This window comes from Culex pipiens, chromosome 3, assembly GCF_016801865.2.
Source record: "Culex pipiens pallens isolate TS chromosome 3, TS_CPP_V2, whole genome shotgun sequence".
NCBI lineage: Eukaryota > Metazoa > Arthropoda > Insecta > Diptera > Culicidae > Culex > Culex pipiens.
The window spans coordinates 19601680-19620755 of NC_068939.1; the positions used below are offsets into that span (position 1 = coordinate 19601680).

The 19076-nt window shown below is 34.1% G+C and overlaps 2 protein-coding genes across 9 annotated transcripts in view; both read left to right on the forward strand.

The window, feature by feature from the left end:
- Window positions 1–19076, forward strand: part of LOC120412866 (60S ribosomal protein L28) — a 510937-nt gene that overhangs the window by 134490 nt on the left and 357371 nt on the right. The gene's annotated exons all lie outside the window — the stretch shown is intronic.
- Window positions 1833–19076, forward strand: part of LOC120422922 (kazrin-like) — a 225603-nt gene continuing 208359 nt past the window's right edge. For 3 of the 8 annotated variants that reach the window (XM_052710456.1, XM_039586499.2, XM_039586497.2), the window contains exon 1: window positions 1834–1986. The gene's annotated coding sequence lies outside the window, so the exon portion shown is untranslated. Of the gene's footprint in view, window positions 1987–2077; window positions 2511–19076 lie in introns of those variants that run through there. The other 5 variants (XM_039586501.2, XM_039586502.2, XM_052710457.1 and 2 more) reach the window with 3 other exon arrangements.

Genomic DNA, 19076 nt, shown 5'->3' on the forward strand with positions numbered 1-19076 from the left:
TCTTTAAACCCGAAATGAATGAAAAATTCCCGATCATTTGATACCCATGTAGTGAAAAACTGAAATTTTGAGTATTTTTTTTTCGAAAACACGTAGATTTGTGAAAAATTGAGCACTTAAAAAAAATTATGACGTTCGAAATGTATGAAAAAAATCCGACCATTTGATGAAAATTTCGTAAAAAAACTAAAATTTTGAGTATTTTTTCGTGAAAATTTTGAGAATTTAAAAAAAAAGTTGTCTTTACATTAGAAAAGAATAAAAAAAACGATCATTTGATACTCGTATTGCAAAAAACTGAAATTTTGAGTGTTTTTTTTTCGAAAATACGTTGATTTGTGAAAAATGTTAGTAATTTCTAAAAAAATCATAACACTCGAAATGTTTGAAAAAATCCCGATCATTTGATACCCATATTGTGATAAACTTAAATTTTCAGTATTTTTTTTTAAATATGAAGTTTTGTGAAAATTTTGAGCATTTTCAATAAAAAATGGTTTTCATTCGAAATGTATGAAAAAAATGAGATAATTTAATACCCATCATTGGCTGCTTACGAACAAGTAGGCATATATGTTGGATATCTTAAACTATATATTTTATAACATTTTATGAAAAAATATGACCTTTTCTCACAATGTGTCATAAACGACATTGAACTACAACTTGAAGCCCCAGACGATCAAATTTGAATGACTTTAGTATGTTTGTTACGTGCATTTTTGAAAAATACTCGAAAAAGGTACTTTTATCATTCATGCTCAGCGCGCGAATTGTAAACCATTTTTGGGATTTTTTTGTTGTATGGAAATATTGTTCGTGATATCCTTATCTACACAGAAAAAAAATCAATTCTCGAAACCGTGAAGTCAGTTCACGATTATGAGAACCACGAAGGAATATATTCACGTTTATGGTGCAAATGCACCATACTCATGAATAAATTCCTTCGTGGATCTCACATTCGTGAACTTAATTCACGATTACGGGAATTGATTTTTTTCTGTGTATCATTTTAGGGGTAAGCACCAAGGTTTTGATCACATTTCATTTTTTTTGGGATGCCATTTTTGTCAATTTGTGTATGTCAGTGTAATCATACACTTAGAAGGTTTCGTTTAAAAATAATTTGAATTCTTGCGAAATTAAAAAAAAAACTTTACGATTATACATAGCTTTTTTTCGAAAAAAAAAAATTGCAAAATACCTAGACTGATTTAAAATGTATTTAAAACACATTTTCATCATTCAAACGTTGAAAATATTTCTAGACATTTGTCATTTTCGCTCTCTACTCGACTTTGGTTATATTCTAGGGACATAAACTTAAAAAAAATATTTGCAGCGGCCTATTTCACACAAAACCCTTGGCCAATGTGTTTAAAAATTTATGAGTTTTATATATATAAAAAATGTTTGGAAACAAAAAATATTAAGACAAACATCAATCGTGTTTACAGAAGATGACTTTTGTATCAACGAAACATTTTAATACTGCTTCATACTGGCATTCCAAACCACAACATATTTTTTACCCAGCCAGCCAGTCCGTGAAATCGAGCTTAGATACTTCTATAATCTCGACCCACTGTGTCATTTTCCGTTTTCACCCAATACACCAACCCCTTTGATGTCACTCTCCACAGACACCAACCAAACCCCTTCCGTTATCCTGGTTATCCTCGCGCCCGCTCACGTCACGATCCTGCACGCATGCTCCGCGCCCTCCCCTTATCCTTTCCGAAGAAGAAGAAGCTGCACGCCGTCGTGCGCGTGAGTGAGAGCGCGTGCTTTCTCTCACCGTTCAGAGACACTTGCCGCGTTGGTCGTCGGAAGCTCGACGCGAGTCACCGCCGTCAGTTTCATTCTTATCGCGGTCCGAGTCGTGTCGTGTCTTGTTTGCCAGGGTGAGCGTGTGTGCGCTGCAAAGCTCAACCCCACAGAAGGAGGAGGAGGAAGAAGAAGAAGAAGCAGCAGAAACGGAAGGTAAACAGCGGAACGGAACCAAGGGGAGGCTGTTGGTGGTGTGGTGGTGTTGGTGGGGTGAGTCGTGAGAAGGGGTGAGCTGTGAGAACGGAGTTGGGGGTGAAAGTCGGCACTACCACACAAGCGTCGTAGTAGGCTCGCAAAAGGGAGTTGGGTGTTGTGCGTGGAGAGTTGTGGTGTGTGTAGCAGGCCGTGAATGTCACGGAAGCGGAAAGTGTTGGTGTAGTCTGCAGCAAAGTAGGCTGTGGGCCAAAGTGTGCGTGATCGGTTCGTGGTGTGAGAGGATTTACCCACCCACCGACGCAATGTTTGCACATGTGTGTGTGTGTGTGTTAGTGTGACGTAGTGCGAATTGTGAAGATAGGATACAACTGCAAGTACGAAGAAAATCAAGTTTAGGAGGATTTTCAAACCTACCTGTTTCGAGGATAAAAATCGCAAACCAATCAACCAGAAATTTATCTAATTGAGGCACATCATCGCGGTTGGTCGATTCCTCGGTTCCACCCTGAAGCATTTCCACGGTAAGTTGACGTTTCGTGGTCATTCTGGAATCCAATTTTCTCCCCTCCCTAAACATCAACGGGATGTGGACCCTTGTCCGGGAAATATGGGCTGGTTTCCTTTAAACTGCCGCCCCCGCGCACCGTCATGTGCCAAACCGAGAGCGGCCCAGTCGGAAACCAAATGTCAGATTTTGTGACACGAAAAAAAAACGGATCAGAAAAAAGAAGACAGTCCTCCGTCAGGAGTCATTGTTTGACATTGCGAAAGGTAAAGGCGAAAAATTGTTTTCGTTTTGCGTGGTAAAGGTTCAGTGCTGTGGGGAAAAATTACAATTATTGTTGTCAAACGATTCGTAGCTCTCAAATGCCTGTTTTCTTTTTTTCCGTGTTCGAGAAGTTATTTTAAGCAACTTTTTTTCTACGAAAAACTTTACTTTTCTAGTATTTTGTTTGAGCTTGTTTTTCACATTTTCTGCTCTTGAACGATACCATCGTCTTTGAATTGGCATAGCCTGGGATACAACAAAACTAACTGCTTACTTATTTTTACAAAGCATATCGGAAATGTTAGTGAAAAACACAGCTAAAGTAGAATCAAGAAAAAATGTAATTTTTGATGTCACATAAAATAAGTGAAACTTGCAACCCTGATATTTTCTTAACATTTATAGAGTTTTTTTTTCCAATTAAAGATCAAAAATTTGTTCGGAAGAGCAAAACATCATATTAACTGCTTGATTTTTTTTTTGAACAAAATTTTTTTATTGAAACAGTAAAAAAGTCAGCAATCTACACGATGGCGTCGAAGTTTTTTGAAATCCTAACGCCTTTTCATCAATCTGTGTTTCAAAAATTCGATTATTTTAAAAAGATTGAAAGTACAGGCGAACAACATGTACTTCCATCAGGCACCTAATATCAAATCTTTGAAGGTCAATTACAGCTTATAAATCGTTTTTATCTGAAAAAATGTAATAAATAAAACTTTAAATACTTTAAATACTTTAAATACTTTAAATACTTTAAATACTTTAAATACTTTAAATACTTTAAATACTTTAAATACTATAAATACTTTAAATACTTTAATTACTTTAAATACTTTAAATACTTTAAATACTTTAAATACTTTAAATACTTTAAATACTTTAAATACTTTAAATACTTTAAATACTTTAAATACTTTAAATACTTTAAATACTCTAAATACTTTAAATACTTTAAATACTTTAAATACTTTAAATACTTTAAATACTTTAAATACTTTAAATACTTTAAATACTTTAAATACTTTAAATACTTTAAATACTTTAAATACTTTAAATACTTTAAATACTTTAAATACTTTAAATACTTTAAATACTTTAAATACTTTAAATACTTTAAATACTTTAAATACTTTAAATACTTTAAATACTTTAAATACTCTAAATACTTTAAATACTTTAAATACTTTAAATACTTTAAATACTTTAAATACTTTAAATACTTTAAATACTTTAAATACTTTAAATACTTTAAATACTTTAAATACTTTAAATACTTTAAATACTTTAAATACTTTAAATACTTTAAATACTTTTAATACTTTTAATACTTTTAATACTTTTAATACTTTTAATACTTTTAATACTTTTAATACTTTTAATACTTTTAATACTTTTAATACTTTTAATACTTTTAATACTTTTAATACTTTTAATACTTTTAATACTTTAAATACTTTATATACTTGAAATACTAAATACTAAATATGTACTAAGATTGAACTGTGTTAGATATTACAAAACTTCAAGTAAACTCATACAGATTGAACATTTTTGACAATATTTAATCGCTAAAAGCAATAAACATTGTCGTTTTTTTTACAATTATTTTTACATCACTGAACAATTCCCCAACAACCAACGACCAATAAAGAAATGCGCGCGCGCGCTCAAAATTTGCGTGGGTGTTTTGTTTTCCGAGGTTCAGCTGTTCCTGCTGTCTCGCACAACCTCCCCTCAGTGGATTTCACCTGCTTTTCCTGCACCTCCGGAAAACAGAGCCACTGACTGCTTAGTCACTTTTTTTTGGGCTTTCTTCCGATCCCACCACCACCAACACCCTCTTCTGTAAGGACAACGAGCGAGCGACGCGTGACGACGGCGAGGGGTGGCGGAAAGTTCATCAGTGTCAAAAACAAGGGGTGAATAAATTTACCTTTTACCCTATCTCGGCCTCGGCGCACTTGTGCCTAAACCTCCGTGGACGATTTTCTCGCCCTTGCCCTGGAACTTGTTATGAAAAGAAAAACCAGCAGAAGTGAAAACTATGCTGGAGAGAGCTGTGAAAACTTTGACTGACATTTGAAACAAAAATAAATATTTACATTCGATTATAAATATTAACTATTTTAAATTTACACCGCAATTTTCTTTTTTTTTAATATAAATTGGAAACTTTAAGGTTTTGAACATTTTTGTTCAATTCGTTTTTTGATACGTTATGCCTCAACAGATTTGTATTAATAAAAGCGTGATTTTTACGGTAGTGAAATCAAACCAACACCCAAAACTACTAATCCATGAACATTTCAACCATATTCGTATGCCGTATGATTGGCAATGTTCATAAAACCGAACCAAATCGCATGAACATTTTATAGCACATAAAACATGCCCTTAGGGAGAGTGTGCGTGCATGTTGAACCCGATGAAGCACGCACTTTCCTTCCCGCTCAGCTTGATGTTTACCTTTTGCATGAGTGTGTCGAGAAAACCTCGGAAAATTGTAGCACTGCAGGAACAAATTTGTAACAAAAGTTAATGGGAAGTACTTCAGTTTAAACTACCGTAAACCGGGGTGACATTGGAAAAATGAATTCAAGATTTTTTGTAAACATGAACTGCGGTAAGCTACACAATTTCTAAGTGACGCAAGCGTCAAATTGAGATTATCGTCGTTGTCGTGCTATCTTGTCGTATGTGTATTTTGGGCCAAAATTAGTCAAAACGCCATTTTGTGCAGCTTACAATGCCTAACTTTTTGCCCTTCACAGATCCTTAAAATTCGATTTCGATCCTGAGTTATTTAATAGAAGTCGAAAAAAACTCCTTGCATTGTTGTCACTCTTCATATGAAGGAAGTTTCAATCTTGTCGTGCTATCTTGACACACCCTGAAAACTGCTGTAAGTACGACAACTGACGAAAGGAACTTCAGGTCAGAACTAGAGCGTCCAATTTCCCGAGGTTACAAAATTCCCGGGAAACGGGAAATTTTAAAAAAAATTCCCGGGAAATTCAAAATATATTGAAAATTATTCTGATTCTGCTTCTGATTAATATTTAAGCATCAAAATTGTATAAGACAGTAATTTTAATGGTCAATATGAATTTGCGGAATGACTGCTTAACTGCTAATAGAACTCATACAACTCCAAAAAAACATTAATTATTATCTTATTTTATAATAAGTCGATCAAGATCGGGTAGAAATTATAACAAAATATGATATATATTAATTTTGTTGCAAAGTTAATTTTTTAAATCTTGTTGTTGGAAAATGAATGCATATGCCACAACCATAAATTGCCTTTAAATTTGTTTCTGTGACCAGTTTCAGAGAATAAAAAATTATATTTTTCATGACAAATATCTTCTACTGGTTTCAAATCTCGAACGAATGATAAACATTGAATTTACCTTTTTTACTTTAAACAATACTTTAATAAACCACAACTTAAAATTTTCGAATATTTTGATTGAGTTTTTTTAATATTTGTGCATTCTTGGGGCACATTTTATATACTTCGAAATATTTTTTTTAAATATTTTTATTCTGATTTCATTCACTATTTAAAAGACTAAAGTTAAAAAAATTCTAACTTATACGTAAAATTAACATCATTACAGAATAAGGCTTACATTTTGCATACTTACTAGAGTGTAACAAAAATGACTTTTTGGCGGGCATTCAGGGGTTTGTTCCGGTGGGCATACTGAGCCCAAATCCCGAATATGAGCTCGATTGGACGTAACAGGAGCTGGCGCTCTGCCCTTCATGTTTAAATGGGATTTAACCCGTAAAAAAAGATTTTTTCAAAAATGTCAATTTTTGAGGCATTTCGGCCACTGAAGCGTTTACCAAAAACATCACTGGCATGTAGGCCAGATCCTTGCGCATCTTTTGGTATATATAACATTGAAGTTTGGAGCACCCTGGAGCTCGGAACAGACCTTCAAAGTTTGGCATTTTTTCAAAAATCCGGCCCCGGCAAAAAAGATATGCGTCGCGTCTCGCGACGCCCGAGACGCCATTTGATTTTGCTGGGACCGATTTTTCGAAAAAATGCCAAACTTTGAAGGTCTGTACCGAGCTTCAGGGTGCTCCAAGCTTCAATGTCATATATACCAAAAGATGCGCAAGGATCTGGCCTACATGCCAGTGATGTTTTTGGTAAACGCTTCAGTGGCCGAAATGCCTCAAAAATTGACATTTTTGAAAAAATCTTTTTTACGGGTTAAATCCCATTTAAACTTGAAGGGCAGAGCGCCAGCTCCTGTTACGTCCAATCGAGCTCATATTCGGGATTTGGGCTTAGTATGCCCACCGGAACAAACCCCTGAATGCTCGCCAAAAAGTCATTTTTGTTACATTCTAATACTTACCCCTCTAACGTACTTGAAGATCCAGTGTTCCATAATTTTTTGCTTGAAACTATGATTTCTCGAATACTATTTACCAAATTGAATTTATTCTTCATGCACAACCCTCTTTGTGATATTTAAAGATATAAATTGAATTTTCGTTCTTTTTGGTCTTGTTAAAAAACTAGAAAAAACCCTCAATTTTGATCTTGGCGAAAATTAACTCCTAACCTTGTTTTAAAATATCATAAAATAAATTTTCTTAAAAAAAATTTAAAAAATTCTAATCGTTTAATTTCATTTCAAAATATCGTACATTATATTATTATAAATAAACCTTGACTTGAAATTTTCAGACGAGCTGAAGAGTAAATCAAATTGAATGAATTCAAATTAAGCTCTTTCATTTTATTTTATTTTATTTTATTTGCCTGTACATTTTCACAACACAGGTGCAAAAACGTTGAGAAAATGTAAACATTATCTGAAATTTCGGGAATTCCCGGGAAATTTTACGCTCTAGCCCGAACGCGTTTGACACACGTACAAGCCCGACTTACGTAAACATGTGTAATTATAACTTGAGACTTTGGCAACCAAATTCAACCAAACTTCGGGACAATGCGCGCAATAGTCAGCCAAACAAAACGTGTTTGTTAATGTTTACAATGCGCGCTTTTAATTTTTTATATTCAAGGTCAAACATTAAAACGCGTTTTTCTCGAAACGTCAAAAGGCGTTGTGCGACAAGATAGCAAGATAGCGTCGAAATAATATTTTGTGCAATAAATTACAAAAGAAGATTTTTTCAGCACGACCCATGCATTTATCCAACGAGGCTCGGCTGAGTTGAATTAATAAAATGACCCGGGCAGACGGTAATAACAAAATTCATGCCATTTCAATAACAAATACTGTTAAAATAACAAAAAATGTTATGGAATATTCTTGCAAAATCCATTTTTGCATAAGAGCCTAATAACAGTTTATGTTATCATAACCAAATTTGTTATTGATTTGATATTGGTTGAAAGTCAAAACAACTTGGGAATAACATTTTTTGTTATGGAAGAATAACTCTAACTGTTATTGGGATGATCGGATTAGTTGTTAAAATAACAAAAAAGATTAACAAAGATTTGTTCGAAGAATAACGCAAAATGTTATTAGTCTGTTATTACAATAACAATCCAATAACAAAAAAATCATAACGGCGAATAACAAATCTTGTTATAAATAACATAAAATGTTATTGGCCTAGTATTTTCAAATAACAAAAAAAAAGGAGCGGCCGTGGCTGACTGGTTACGGTGTTCGCTTTGTATGCGAATGGTCCTGGGTTCGAATCCCATCTGCTCCTAACGAGAAAGTATAGGAAATATAAATCTTGAAACTCTGAACATGAACGAAAAATCAAAGTCGATCGAGTCGGGGTCGATCCCCCGTCCTTTGAATTGGTAAGCAAAAATGCTAACCACTAGGCCATGACGACTTGGTGAGCGATGACTGGAAATAGGAATACTGTTGCTATCAACTATATACGCGCTGGGTCCTTGTCCATTTGACAAGGGTTCGGAAGTTCTAAATAACTTTTGAACCCGATTGGTGCAAACGTTCTTCAGGGCGGGGCTTGTCGATAAAGCTGAAGTACCTCGCGCTCGGCTAGCCAGCGTTGAAATGGGTCACCGAAGCTCGGCAGAGCTAACACCTTCCAAATGCCTATGCGAGTTATTTGCATGTATAGAATGTGTAGATCTTAAAATACATGGAAACAACTCAATTTGTAAGAAGCGACCGCGTGGTCCCGTTTGGTTGGTTGCACACACACACACAGTATTTTCAAATAACAAAAAAAGTTATTCTCACGTTATTTCCGTCTGCTCGGGGAGTGCTGAAAGGATCACTCTTATTTAACTTTGCCGTGTCAAAAATCAAAATGATCTTGAAAAGTATTTCTTTACGATACAAGTGAACAAATCCCTGAGATTTCGGTCATTCGATTGCTTTGTATTTTTTAATCCGGATGAAACTTTGTTGTTGCCTTTGGTATGCCCTAAAAAGCCATTTTGCATCAATAGTTTGTCTATATAACTTACCATACAAATTTGACAGCTGTCCATCCATAAATGATCGGCAAAGTTGTAGGTATGAATGAGAACAACAATGAAAAAAATGATACACGGTAAAAAATGTTGGTGATTTTCAATTTCAGAAAAGCAAAATTTAAAAAAATTTCTTATCATTTCAGTAATATTTTTCTCAAATTTTTTTAATAAATGAACAACTGCGACTATTTTAAAAAAAGTAACCTAAAAGTGGCTTAAACTTGAAACAAATTTTACTTGCGTACTTTTTGATTGCAAATTTGATTTTACATTGAAAAATGAAAAAAAAAATTGCCAGCAAAATTTCGATTTTTTTTTAAATAGTTCAATTCAATTCAACTCGGTCAGAGATTTTGCGCCCACTCTGGAAATTTCTGAAAAGTCAATTCAACTCTGTCAGAGAATTTTTGCCCACTTTGGAAATTTCTGAAAGGTTGGCATTCGATGTCCCCTAACCCGAGCAGACGGAAATAACTTGGGAATAACATTTTTTGATATTTGAAAATACTAGGCCAATAACATTTTAAGTTATTTATAACAAGATTTGTTATTCGCCGTTATGATTTTTTTGTTATTGGGTTGTTATTGTAATAACAGACTAATAACATTTTCAGTTATTTTTCTAACAAATCTTTGTTATTATTTTTTGTTTTTTTAACAACTAATCCGATCATCCCAATAACAGTTGGAGGTATTCTTCCATAACAAAAAATGTTATTCCAAGGTTGTTTTGGCATTCAATCAATATCAGACTAATAACAAATTTTGTTATGATAACATAAACTGTTATTATACCCTTATGCAAAAATGGATTTTTCAAGAAGATTCCATAACACTTTCTGTTATTTTAACATTATTTGTTATTGAAAAGGCATGAATTTTGTTATTACCGTCTGCCCGGGAAAACAGTATCAAAAAATAAAAATAAAATAAAGTAATGTTTTTTGCAAATCAAGTTTTAGTGACAAAAAGTTAAATTAAAAACCACAAAAAAATTACCTTATATCATTTTTTTCAGTGTAGTCCTTATCGATACCTACAACTTTGCCGAAGACACCAAATCGATCAAAAATTCCTTCAAAAGATACAGGTTTTTGAATTTTCATATATCATTTTTGTATGGACAGCTGCCAAATTTGTATGGAAAATTATATGGACAAACTAATGATGCAACTTTTGGGCTGGTTTCGCGCATTTTCCGGGAGTTTCCCCAGCGTGTCCTTGTAGAAATGACAAGATAAACATGTCAAAAAACCACTTGACCTTTCGCCCTGCCGATATTGACCACCCGGGATGGACGGTGCTGGAGTGTCCCACCCGGCCATATCCATCCATTATTATACAATCAAATTAAATTATGGACAATGATTGTTATTATGAGTGATGGCCACTTGTCCCCGTTGTTGTTTGCTCTGGGGAAGCGGGAACGCTTGGAGACTGTTGCCCAACGGCCTCGGATCGTTTTCAACCTGTAACCGTCCGAAAGTGAGATACCCAAACCCCGAAGGGAAGACGGAACATTATAGACAAGTAGAGTTGACATCATGATTAATTTCAGTGACAATTATTAACAATTTCACTAAATAAAAAACTGACCTTATTTTAAAAACAAAATCTTAATTTCACTGATATTAAACGACCAGGTCCATTTGTCTCTGAACTCTTTAAGTCAAGCGACTAAATGAATGATAACAGACAACAACAACAAACAAACATTAAAGAAAGGTGACTCTCTCGGGCGAAGATTGCTTCCTGTGCCAAATGGACAAGCGACAGACAGAGAGGGGGAGTAAGAGAGAGGGTGGGGGAAGGGGGCGGCGGCGTTCAGATAAGGCCCACCGAAAAGCATAAAATGGTGCGCTTTGGTTTGTGTCGGTAGGAAACTGATTGAAATTTAAATACGTTGGCTCGGTCGTAAAACATGCCGCCACTACCGTGGAAGGGCGATTGCCGGATGGATCGATCAAAAACTAAATGTGGGAAAAAGTACATTTTTGTCAAATTTGATTTAATTCGGTGATATTTATTAGGTGTTTTCTGTAATTTTTTAATTTTTTTCAAAATTAAAATACTGAAAATGTTATTTTTAACACTTTAAAAGAGTAAAAACTGTCCAACATAGAGTCCCCTTACGGTACCGCATTTTGCACGGCTCGTCGTGACTGCCGCGTTCGTCTTTCGTACCTTATTTATTTAATTTATTATTTTCGTGAATCCACATCCACGCCGACTGGTTTGCATGTGTCACACATACACGAGAGCACAACAACCGCGATGGAACGAACGTTTTTTATTGGCTTCGTGATAAAACGTGTGTCTCTGTGTGACAAAAGCGAACGCCACCATCGTCGATAGTGGTTTCATGTTATCAATGTATGTGTGTTTTTGTGTGAAATTCCAAAATAAATTTAAAAAGCAACTAAAATCTGCGACGGAATTTCGCTTAATTTTTTTAAAATAATAGCTAAAAGTGTTTTTCTTAGTACAAAAAAAATAAATAAGAATATAAGTGTTAAGTTGACTGAGAAATAAATCTTTGCTCAAACAAAAAGTTTTACATTAAATCACAACAAATCCTGAGTATTAGCCTAGTGAGCACTTTCTCACTATTTTTCACCTTAATCTTGTCAAAGTAATCTCCGTTAAGCACCCTAAAACGTAACTAGAGTGGAATGAAAAGTGATGCAAAATCAGTGCAGCGGAAAAGAACTTGAGCAGCTAAGCAGCTGTGCTCGGCGATGTTCTAGAACCGTCAACACTGGCAAGGGCTTAGGAGAGTGTGGGGTTCCACATTATCCCAAAAGTTATCAAAAATTAATACTTACGCATAGCAACATTGAATTGGCCACCTGATGGAATCTCAGTGAAACCTTATTTTCTAACCCTCGAATATTAGCATTTCGACATTGTCATGCTAACTCGTCGCACGTCGCGTTTTGACGTTCCGAGAAAACGCGCAAACAACAACACACATGTATTGTTTGGCTGACCGTTCTATGAATTTTCCTAAAGTTTGGTTGAATTTGGATGCCGGAGTCCCGAGTTTTAACTACAAATGTGTACCTAAGTGGGCATGGACGTGTGTCAAAGGCGTTCTAACCTGAAATCCCTTTGGCCAGTTGTCGCACTAACATTGAGCTAGCACTGAGAGCTGCACAAAATGGCGCTCTTAACTCAATTTGACCCAAAACCCAAAACTGGCCTAATTATTTTCAGATAATATTAGAAAACATTTTTTTAGGGGGACTGCCCCCTTGTAACCCCAAACTCCCCTGGATTCAAAGCTCCCAGCTGACGAAGATGACGATAGTGCTGCAGGTGCACTTAACATGAAATGTGAGCTTGCTCATTTTTTGAAAGCTTTCCATATTTAGGAATAAATGAGGTTTTTTCTTCAAATGTTAAAAGTATTTTCGGAAAGCAACGCCAAATTACAGATGTCCTAATTTGAGAGGCACTCCTCTTTGGCATGAGAAATTACAAAAAAAATGTCTCACGAGATGTACGTACTATGACGTATTGCAGATGCAAAGGTGAAAAAAAATAGGAACAGGTTGTCTGCAGCAGCACAGAGGAAACGTAATACATCAGTGTCACTAGGGAACGCGCGGGTGTGCTGTTTGGCTCTGCTGACTTGGGCGTCTGTTCCAGCTACTTTGGGAGGGGTGTTAGGCAGAATATGCAAAGTTATGCAACGCAATATTTTCAGGGTGTTTGTTTGGGTTTGTAGCGAAATCTGGCTTTTAGGAATTTGGATTCTTTTCAATTGATATCTTTATTTTTTATGAATGTGTTGATGAATATTTTATCTCATCTCAATGCCCAATAAGCAAAAAATCTTTTTTTACTTTTTGGGCGTTTTTTAATACTCAAGGCGGTTTAAAAAACAGCCCAAAACCAAAAAATGACAATCTTGTTAATTTGACCTTTCAAGGCCACGAGGTTTCTGTACGGTCCCTTCAAGTCTGCCAAACTGTTGAAAACCGTGAGAATCCCAAGCTCGAATCGAACAAATTCCTAAGAAATTTGTATTTTTTTCTGTCTAGACGGGTAGCGACCTAAAAATTCGTAAAAAAACCATTTTCAACCAATTTTTAATCGTTATTAAAAAATAGTTGAACTCTTTAAAAAAAAATGGGTTTGAAAGTGGCTTGCCAAATTTCTGATTTTTTTTCTGGTGACAGATTTGTTCATGTTTTTTTTTAATGCGGATGTAGAAGAGCAATCCTCTGAGATTTTGGTCATTCAATTTTTTTGTATTTTTCAATCCCGCTGAAACTTTTTTTTTGTGCCTTCGGTATTCCCTAAGAATCCATATTGCATCATTAGTTTGTTCATATAATTTTCCATGCACATTTGGTAACTCTCCATACAAAAATAATATATGAAAATTCAAAAATCTGTACCTTTTGAAGAAATTTTTCGATCAATTTGGTGTCTTCGGCAAAGTTCTAGGAATGGATAAGAACTTTACTGAAAAAAAATGATAAACGGTAAATTTTTTTTTGATGATTTTTAATTTCACTTTTTCTAAGTAAACACTTTTTCTGGGTTTTAGGGGACATTAAATGCCAAACTTTACAGAACACGACACCAAATCTTTGACCGAGTTATGGATTTTTGAATCAATACTGATTTTTTCAAAAAATCGAACATGGGTCTCAACAAATTTTCAAATTTATTTTTCGATGTAAAATCAAATCAATCAAGTTAAAGAAATTTTTAGGTTTTTTTTTTTGAAAATAGTCACGTTTTCTTTTTTTTTTAAATAAGTTCGGTAATAACCTTCTGCATAAGCTGATTCCTTAAGAGCAGAATTTCGCTAATCTGAATTAAAAACAGAAAATTCTGGAGTGACTATCAACCCTCAACAGCCCAATTTTTTTTCCTGAATTTTTATTTTTCCGTGTTCAGGAGGTTATTTTGAGCAACTTTTGTTCTACGAAAAATTTTACTTCTCTTGTTTAATGTTTTTCTTGTTTTAATTTTTAATGTTTAAATTCGTCTTTATCTTGATTAGTTCATGTTTGTTTTAAGTAGTATTTGGCCTATTCTACCACCTCCTATCATTACATTTTCTGCTTTTCTGCTATAAAATGGCACCATTATTATTTAAATTTTGATTAAATGCGTAGAGGTTTAGTCTGGGACACAACAAAAATTACTGCATACTTCTTTTTATCCAAAATATTAGGAAATGATAGTTAAAAAAAACACAAACAATGTTGACCCTAAAAAAATGTTTTTTTTTTTTTTCAAAACATTGGCAAAGTCTCATAAAACAAGTCAAACTTCTAACCCTTAAATTTTCATTAATTTTACGAGTTCTTCTTTCCAATGCGTTTTTAAGATCAAAAATTGGTTGAAAGATGGATTTTCGGCGATTTTTTCAATCAAAGCCCGTCTTAAGGCAAGTTTGGGTTGTAGAGGGTTAATTTCCCACGAAGATGAGCACCAATGACGGGATTTATATTTAGCAAATACTTCATGGCTCACCAATTCCATTTTTATTTTAATTATAACACTAAATATCTAAAACTTGAATATTTGAGGATTATTGTTTTACTGTTGCAAACTTTTCGTCAGTTCTTTTAAAATTTTTAAACATTTTTAAAATACTAATTGTTGAAAAACAACTTAACTAGTGTAAAATGCATTTTAAAACACTTTTTGCTTTAAAATGTTGAGACTATGGCTTGTCATTACAATTATTAAATTTTTCTTCGTATTTGGCTGTTCAGTCCGTCGAATAAAAGTAACAATCGTTTCCCTTCGTTACCGACGTTTCGGCTTTTATTTTTCACTGGATCACTAAGAATCAGTGTGCTATTACTATTTGTTCTGTGTTTGTCGTGAGTTTTTTGTACTCTACCAAATCACACGAAATTGGAAAAAGTTGCCCCGACCCCTCTTCGATTTGCGTGAAACTTTGTCCTAAGGGGTAACTTTTGTCCCTGATCACGAATCCGAGGTCCGTTTTTTGATATCTCGTGACGGAGGGGCGGTACGACCCCTTCCATTTTTGAACATGCGAAAAAAGAGGTGTTTTTCAATAATTTGCAGCCTGAAACGGTGATGAGATAGAAATTTGGTGTCATAGGGACTTTTATGTAAAATTAGACGCCCAATTTGATGACGTACTCAGAATTCCGAAAAAAAAAACAAAATTCTCTCATTTTCCGTTACTCGACTGTAAAAAATTTTGGAACATGTCATTTTATGAAAAATTTAATGTACTTTTCGAATCTACAAGGGTCATTTTTTTCATTTAGAACAAAATTTTTCATTTCAAAATTTCGTGTTTTTTCTAACTTTGCAGGGTTATTATTTAGAGTGTAACAATGTTCTACAAAGTTGTAGAGCAGACTATTACAAAAATCTTAATATATAGACATAAGGGGTTTGCTTATAAACATCATGAGCTATCGCGATTTTACGAAAAAAGTTTTGAAGAAGTTACTTTTTGCGTTTCTCTTTGTTTCGTCGTCCGTGTGTGTGTCGCGACTCGCGGGTGACCATAAACGGCCATGATCGATGACGACCAACTTTTTCAAAACTTTTTTTCGTAAAATCGCGATAACTCGTGATGTTTATAAGCAAACCCCTCATATCAAAACTTTTGTAATTGTCTGTTCTACAACTTTGTGGAACATTGTTACACTCTAAAAAATAACCCTGCAAAGTAAGAAAAAACACGAAATTTTAAAATGAAAATTTTTGTTCTAAATGAAAAAATGACCCTCCTGGGTCAATGTAGATTCGAAAAGTACATTACATTTCCCATAAAATGACATGTTCCAAAAAAATTTAAAACTTTTTTAGTGTTTTTTTCGATGAAAAATACGTTTATTCGGAATTCTGAGTACGCCATCAAATCGGGGGTCTAATTTTACATAAAAGTCCCTTTGACACCAAATTTCTATCTCATCACCGTTTCAGGCTGCAAATTGTTGAAAAACACCTCTTTTTTCGCATGTTCAAAAATGGAAGGGGTCGTACCGCCCCTCCGTCACGAGATATCAAAAAACGGACCTCGGATTCGTGATCAGGGACAAAAGTTACCCCTTAGGACAAAGTTTCACGCAAATCGAAGAGGGGTCGGGGCAACTGCTGTGTGAGTTGGCGGAGAATTACCCTTTTTCTAAAAACCACTTTTTTCTGGGTTTTAGGGAACATTAAATGCCAAACTTTTCAGAAATTTCCAGAACCGACACCAAATCTTTGACCGAGTTATGGATTTTTGAATCAATACTGATTTTTTCAAAAAATCGAACATTGGTCACAACAAATTTTCAACTTCATTTTTCGATGTTAAATCAAATCAATCAAGTTAAAGAAATTCTTAGGTTTTTTTTTGAAAATAGTCACGTTATCCATTTTTTTAAATAAGTTAGGTAATAAATAACCTTCTGCCTAACCTGATTCCTTTAAAGCAGAATTTTGCTAATCTGAATTAATAACAGAACATTCTGGAGTGACTATTAACCCTCAACTGCCCAATTTTTTTCCAAAATTTTTATTTTTCCGTGTTTAGGAGGTCATTTTGAGCAACTTTTGTTCTACGAAAAACTTTACTTCTCTTGTTTTATGTTTTTCTTGTTTCATTTTTTATGTTAAATTTTGCATTTACCTTGATTAGTTCATGTTTGTTTTTGGTAGTATTTGGCCTATTCTACCACCTCCTATCATTACATTTTGCCTATCTATTTTTTTCATGTTTTTACAGTCACTTTTTGATTTTTTTTTGCATGTTTTTCAAATTTTCGGCTTAAAAATGGCACCGTTATTATTTAAATTGTAAATAAATGCGTAGGGATAGAGTCTGGGGCACAACAAAAATTACTGCATACTTTTTTTTACCTAAAATATAGGAAATGATAGTTAAAAAAACACAAACAAAATTGACCCCTAAAAAATTTAATTTTTCAAAACATTGTACGAGTATTTCTTTCCATTGCGTTTTAAACATCAAAAATTGGTTGAAAGATGGATTTTCGGCGATTTTTTAAATCGAAGCCCGTCTTATGGCGGGTTTGGGTTGTAGAGGGTTAATTTCCCACGAATATGATAGACGGTTTCACCTTAAGACGGGATGACGGGATTTATATTTAGCAAATACTCCATGGCTCACCAATTCCATTTTTATTTTAATTTTACCACTTAACATCTAAATTTTTAATATTTAAGGATTATTGTTTTATTGTTGTTTAGACCATAACATACTTTTCGTCAATTCTTAAATTTTTAAAATACTTATTGTTGAAAAACAACTTAACTAGTTTTAAATGCATTTTAAAACACTTTTTGCTTTAAAATGTTGAGACTATGGCTTGTCATTACACAGAAAAAAATAATGTAAATTTGGAAGCTGTAATTTTGGAAGGTTGAATATTACCTCTTTTATGATGTAATTTTATCTCAATTTAAACTAAAAAAGTGACATTACACCAGAAAAGTGGTAAAATTACACATTTCCAAAGGTAAAATTACACCTTTTTTCTGACATAAAAGATGTACCCCTTCCCAGATGTAATATTACCATGATTTTTTTTTCTGTGTACAATTCGACGTCGTCGTGCTATCTTGTCGCACCCGCCATTTTGACGTTTCGAGAAAAACGCGTTTTAATGTTTGACCTTGAATATTCAAAAACGAGAGCACGCAATGTAAACAATAACAAACACGTTTTGCTTGGCTCACCATTCTGTGCATTGTCCCAAAGTTTGGTTGAAGTTGGTTTCTGGAGTCCTGAGTTATAATTACAAATGTTTACGGTAGTCTAGCTTGTACGTGCGACAAACGCATCCTGACTTTCTTGGCCTGAAATCCCTTTGGCCTTTTGTCGCACTTACATCATTTTTCATGGAGTGACAAGATAGCACGACAAGATTGAAACTACTTTCATATGTAATGTGACAAAAATGCACGGAGTTTTTTCGGTTTTTGTTGAATATCTCAGGATTGAAATCGAATTTTGGGGATCTGTGAAGGTCAAAAGGTGAGGCATTGTGAGCTGCACAAAATGGCGTTCTTAACTCAATTTGGCCCAAAATGCACGTACGACAAGTTAGCACGATGGCGACGAATTATTAAATTTTTCTTCGTATTTGGCTGTTCAGTCCGTCGAATTAAAGTAACAACCGTTTGCCAAGTTTTGTTTTGTCCTATGTGTAAACCGTCTGTTTATGTTCCTGCACATCACTGTTGGGATTGGGAAATATGTTGAGTTAAGGGGGGGGGGGGGGATATTTAGTTTAATTACTGAACAGCCAAATACGAACAAAACTGAAACCTCCTCGACACCGGCCAGATCCGAAGGACAAAAACTTTGAAAAATATTTGCATCGGTATCATCTTAACAAGGAATACCAACAATAAAATTAGACAAACACATAAAATCAAATAATAAAAACAAATTCCTAAAAAAACATGCTCCATGAATTAACGGTACACATCAACCAGAGCTTTTGCACCCTGATTTTTGTTACAGACGTTTTATTATCTTCAAAACTACGGGAGCTATCAACATAATTTTTAATTCATGCCCTAAGCTACAATTTCCATAAAGCTTGACAACATTTTTTCAAATTTTATTATTAAATCATTCCAGGATTGAGTCCGTAAGTTCAACAATTTTGGAACAAGAAGACAACAACTTCCTTGATTAGTGTCATGATTTTCTCTTTGAAAATGATTACGATTTGAAAAACAAACTTCAATTTAGGGTTATGTGCACATATTTACTCTAAGAATTGTTAAAATTAGCTTCATAATTAGAAAATTCAAGTTTTGTTGAAGCAGAATTGAGAAATATCTTAATATGTATAGGCTTTTTCAGAAAAAATACGT